The sequence below is a fragment of the Trichosurus vulpecula genome, chromosome 5, assembly GCF_011100635.1.
Source record: "Trichosurus vulpecula isolate mTriVul1 chromosome 5, mTriVul1.pri, whole genome shotgun sequence".
NCBI lineage: Eukaryota > Metazoa > Chordata > Mammalia > Diprotodontia > Phalangeridae > Trichosurus > Trichosurus vulpecula.
Window position 1 is genome coordinate 283,082,590 of NC_050577.1, and position 6,000 is coordinate 283,088,589.

The following is a 6,000-nucleotide window of genomic DNA, read 5'->3' on the forward strand; positions in this document are numbered from 1 at the left end:
AATTAGTCTGTAAGGTTCTTGAGGGTAGACTATACCTTACATTCTTTATATACCCAGGACAACACTGGGCACATAGAAAGTGTACAATGAAAACTTATTGATTGACTTGATCAATAATTTCACCCCCAGGCTCACTGAGTGAAAGCCGCAAATAAAAAGTTAAGTGTCAAATCCGTTGTGCTTTCTAGTCATAATAAATAAAGGCTTTGTCTTATGATTGAATATTTATGAGATGTTTGTCTAAATCTTTTAAGTAAAGCTTTAAAACATAGGAGAAAACTTTCAGAAATTTGATTCCTAGAAAATGTTATTCTGCAAGTTTATACCTACCTCTGCAGGCATGATTTCTGAAAAGCAATTGCTCTTATCAATTTATTAGATGTTTATCTATTTTTAAAAAGAGATACATAGATTTTCTTTTAAAAAAAATTAAAGAAATTTTCCCCTTAGGACTGAGTAAGGAAAAGAACTTCAGGTTCAGACAATGATTAAGAAAGATCCTGTGAGGAAAATTAATTTAATTGTAGTTTAATCAAGTGATGCTAGCATTATTTTTTTTCACCAACTTTCCCTCTTCCATATATCTATATATAAGTAAAGTGTATATTTCTCCAATTTATTTACAATTGCTCTAAATGGCTAAATGGTTTTATTTTTTAATTAGGCAGTTGTCGTAGGAACAGTTTCCTAACCCATCCCCTCCAATGGAGATTAGGCTAGTTTTTCTTTAAAACATATGGAGACATTTGCTGAGACTTGCTTGGCTTAGGGGAGTAAAAGCTCAGTCTGTTGATATCACTTTCTCATCCTCTGAATACAAAATAGCCACAGGGAGCTAGACAGGCTCTACGATGCTTGGCAAGTGGATTTCGAGTGGAACTTTGCTTAACTGAATCAATTCCAGGAGTTCTCAACACTTATGCTTACTCAATATCCTCCTCCTGCTAGGGCTAAGTAAATCTCCTTTTGTTAAATGGTGAGTGACCTACAAGCAAGAGTATGCTGGTAAATGTTTAACAACTGGCAATAATAATGATAATGATAATAATAATAATGATGATGATGATGATGATGATGTCAGTACACATTTAAGTTTAATTTATCTAACATGTTCTTTATCACTTTTTTAAGTCTGGACAATCAGTGAAATAATAAATCAAGCCTTAATTTGCAGTATTTGCTGATTTTTGAGGTATAAGGCTCACACTGAAAATTTAACAATCAGCTCTCTTGATGCTGTTTGAGCTGGCTCCAACTCACCCCTTTGTACCAAACCCAGCCCTGATCAGTTTGCATGGTGATGCAGAGTTAGAACATAGTGAGTTCATTTAAGTAGGGGATGAGCAGGGCAGAGGATAGTGAGTGAGCCCAGATGGGCTCAGCCTTGGATGTTTCTTGTAGTACTTTTGGTGGTGCCTCTAGAAAAGATGATTGCTTATTGTGAGGTTCACCTCTACGCCTGGTAGATTATAAAATAAACTGCCTATGGCCATTCAGCAAGGAAAGAACAGTATGAGAAGGCTCTGTGTTCTGAAGAAGTATACCTTGAAGATAAGTGGCAAACTGTTTTAGGCCCTCTGGCTATGTTGGGCTGTCTCAGCCCAGTCATTTAAGCCTCTAAGGCATCTCTTTATAATTCAGTTTGCCTTCAAAGCATGCTACAGAGAGTGAATTTTTTGAGATGGAGAAAAAGATTTCCCCTCAGTAGAAAAGGACAAATTCAGAAATAATAGTTGTACTCTGACCTTAATGGAACTGGAGGCTAGTAGTCATCATCACCCAAATGTCTGGGGTGGTGGAGAGGTGTCTTAGAAAGAGACTCCTCCCAGTTTTAAGGGAGTCATATTTGTGTAAACTCTCTGGTGTCGAATAACTTTTTGGAAATGATAATACAGCCCAACCAATAGGCCTCAATTCTGTGATTATATATGAACGGGACTGATTTCATGAGGGAATGCAAAAGTGAAACAAGGAAAACCAAAGCAGATTCTTGGAATTTTTAAGACCATTTAACAATTGTGCTGAAGAAATTTCTTGAGATTTGTTGTTTTTTAATTTGGAATTTGGGAGACCAACCACAGTTTTGTCACATGGATTTCGTTGTGGTTCTTCAGTGTAAGCCATTGGGGAAAAAATTTGAAAGGACAGTGCTGATCTTCCTCAGAACCCCTAAGGCATCTCTGGAATTGGGGATGTGGACAAATGTGCCAATTGTTCCCCATTTAATTGGCCAAGGACAGGTGGGAGTATATTATCTGTTTAAAAAATTTCTACTCTTACCCCAAACTGTAAACTATAACTGGCTCTCTGGAACTTTCAGTAATGGGCTCCTGCAAAGCACAAAGCTCAGGCCGCATGAGCACTTCTCCAACTTCAGCAGAAATGACTATTGCTTGTACATGGCAAATGGAACATATGGAATATGGAATAGGTGAGTGATTGTTTTGGCAATCAAAATGGGCTCTTACTATAGTATTCAACCAAGTGCCCTTGAAGAGTTTGGCCTTTATTTCCTTGATTAAATTAGGAATCCTTGATGACCTCCTTGCCTGAAGGGAAAGCCTAGTTTACATGGGTTTGAGTGACGTGTTTGTGACATCAGAGGCTTTTAGACCACGTGGGCTTAAGTCGCATTTTTTGTGATGATTTTAGGTCACGTGGGTGAGTCGTATGTGTGACGCACCCTTGACCCTGAAAAAGATATAAAACCAGGGGTTGGCTTTCCTTTTTTGGAGCTCTGACCCACAGCAGTAGTGGCACGTGTGACTCTGGGCCAGCTGTTATTATGAGCTCCTGGGCTGAACTCAGATGTTGTTAACTATGAATTGTATTTGGTCTGTCTGTCAATGTTTGTAATTTGTTTGTATTTGCTCTGAAGTTCAGGGTGCTGGCTTTTTCCCCTGAACTAAGTGAGTGATGTCTGTATGCTGGATTAAAGTAAGATTGTCAACCCCTTAAGGTTGCTTTCCTTGGTAAAGCAGATCAAAAGAACCTGGGCTTGCAGAGTTCTGTGAGCTGGTTGTTGTTGGTTTTTCACCCCCACAGCAGCTGCTAGCCAGATTGTTGAAACAGTGATCCTGAGCTAGACATTCCTCATCTTGGTGGCACCATTGTGAGTTTGAGTTGCCAAGAGCTCCTCAATGGGGACCAGCTGGCAGCAGGAGGAATTTCCTGTATTTGGAGATCACCACTAACAGGAAGGGGAGGCTCTGGCATGATCATCTAGGATCCTTTGGAGTTGCTTGATCCATCCCATGTGGCAGTTATTGATCTCATCTGTGGAGTTACTGACCTCATCTGTGGTAGGCCAGCCAGGGACAGTGACTTTTTGGCCTGCAGCACCCAACCTTGGTATAGAGTCAGTTTTCAGAAGGAGCACAGTGCTCCCACCCAGTGAAGGACAGTAGCAACACGGGCCAGAAGCAACCCTCTCACATAAGGGATCAAGGTCAGGTCTTCAGGGGTTAAACTTAACAGATTCAAAACAGAATTCACTAACCCACCCCTTCTTCATCCCAAACTCACCCCTCTTCCAAAGTTAGCTTATTACTGTCAAGGGCAAAATTATCCTTACTGTCATCCAGATTGATCATCTCATTGTCGTCTTTAATTACTCACTCTTCCTCAATCCCCATACTCAGGTGCAAAATCTTGTTATTTCTTTATCCATGATATCTTTTGAATATTCCTCCTTCCCTCCACGCACACAAGTCTCATCACCTTAGTTCAGGCCCTCATAACCTTTCCCCTGGCTATTGTAATAGTATTCTCCCCATTCCCTTTTATAGAGCCACCAAAGGGTTATCCCACTCCTCAGTTAACTCCAGTGACCCCTCATTACCTCATATCAAAAAAATCCTCTGCTTGGCATCTGAAGCTAACTGTTCACAACATTACCAATCTTCCTATTTTACTCTGCTCCTTGAACTCTGTGATCTAGTCATACTGGCCAACTTGAGATTCCTCATACATGGAACTCTGAATTAGATATTTTGGCCCTTGCTGTACCTGTTCTCATACTTGGAATGCTCTCCCTCCTAACCTCTAGTTGGCAGAATCCCAAGCTGCCTTTCAGTCTCATTTCAAGTACCACTTCTAATAAAAGGACTTTCCCTGTCATTTAAGGGGTTAGTGCTTTTCCCTCTAAGGCCAAAACTCTTTATGTATTTTGTATGTACCAATGACAAATATATTCTCTCCTCTATTAGAATGTAAGATCCTTTAAGACAAGGACTGGTTTGTTTTCTTGCTTGTTATGTGTAACCCCAGTTACCCAGTGTCTAGAACAGAGTAACTATTTCATTAATGTTTGTTGACTGATTGTTTGACTGAATAGATGGATCTATCTTCCGGGCAATGAAGTATAATATTAAAGAATCTATCTATCTATCTACACACACATACACACATACATGTAAACTGACATTGCCCTACTTGACACTAGTGAGTTTCTATTGATGTTAGAGTAATATGTTGTGTTGGTAATCAAAATGGGCTCCTTAGCACTTAGTTCAACAAGTGCCCTTGAAGAGTTTGGCCTTTGTTTCGTTTGATTAATTCAGTGTCTTTGATTGAGTCTTACTAGGTGCTAAGCCCCAGACCCAAACCCCTATTAGGTGTAAAACCTTAGTGGGTGTGGGTTGGCAACTAAGGTGGGGCCCAAGGTGGGGCTAACTCCAGGGAGGGCCTAGTTTACACGTCTGGGAGAGCAGAGGCCTTTAGACCACGTGGGTTTAAGTCTGCCTCTCTGTGAGGATTCTAGGTCATGTGGGTGAGTTGCATGTGTGACTCACCCCTGATGCTGAAAAAGATATAAAAATCAGGGGTTGGCTGTTTGTTCTTTGGAGCTCCTCCTTACAGCAGTGGTGGCGCGTGACTCTGGGCCAGCCCTTGTTCTGAGCTCCCGGGCTGAACCTAGATGTTGGTAACTATGAATCTGTATTGGGTCTGTCTGTTGATGTTTATAATTTGTTTGTATGTTGCTCTGAAGTTCAGGGTGCTGGCCTTCTCCCCTGAACTAAGTGACTGATACTTGTATGCTGAATTAAAGTGAGCTTGTCAACCCCTTCACCTTGCTCTCCTTAGTTAAGCAGATCAAAAGAACCTGTGCTTTCCTACACCCCCACAGAAGCTGCTAGCCAGATTGTTGAAACATATGTATAGCTAGAATAAGTTAAACCTAGCTGGAAAAACATAATTTTACTCTTAGGAAGCTGCATAACTAAGAATAAATCAGGTACATAACTTAGGGAGATTAGAATATCAAAAGAATAAATGTATTGGGGACAGCTAGTTGGTACAGTTGACAGAGCACTGGCCCTAGAACACCTGAGTTCAAATCTGACCTTAGACACTTGGCACTTACTAGCTATGTGAACCTGGGCAAGTCACTCAATTCCAATTGCCCACAAAAAAGAATAAATATATTGTTCCAATTTGTTTTCTATTTTTCTAAAAGGCAGATTGATGTATTTTTTATGTAAATAAGTCAAATGCTACAAACTAGATTCAGGATAATTTAGTGAAGTCATTATGAACCCTTTGAAAGTTCATGATGATGATCCAATGGGTTCATACTACAAGTTCTTTAATGGCACTTTTTAAGCAGTAAATAGTTGCCCAATTCTATTCCAAATATATTTTTTTTCTCTGTGACAACAAGCATACACACATTTAAAGCATTATAGATTGTTTCTGTAGTGATTTGAAATCATCACGATCATGTACACAAGATTTTGGTATTCAAGCAACAATTACATCTAGATCTTACTAAACAAAACTTTATGCAGTTTCTCAATCTGCCAGTAATATTTAAGTGAGAGCTGATTCCCAAGGGATCGTCAGATACATGTGCAAATCCTCATTTGCATTCTGTACACTGCACCCGAGTTGCTTCCTCTTCACTCTGTTCAATTGTACCTAATCAGCTGAGTAATCACATGATCAAGATATTATTAATACTTTTATTCTTGCAGCACAAATACCAGGTTTTTTGAAAAA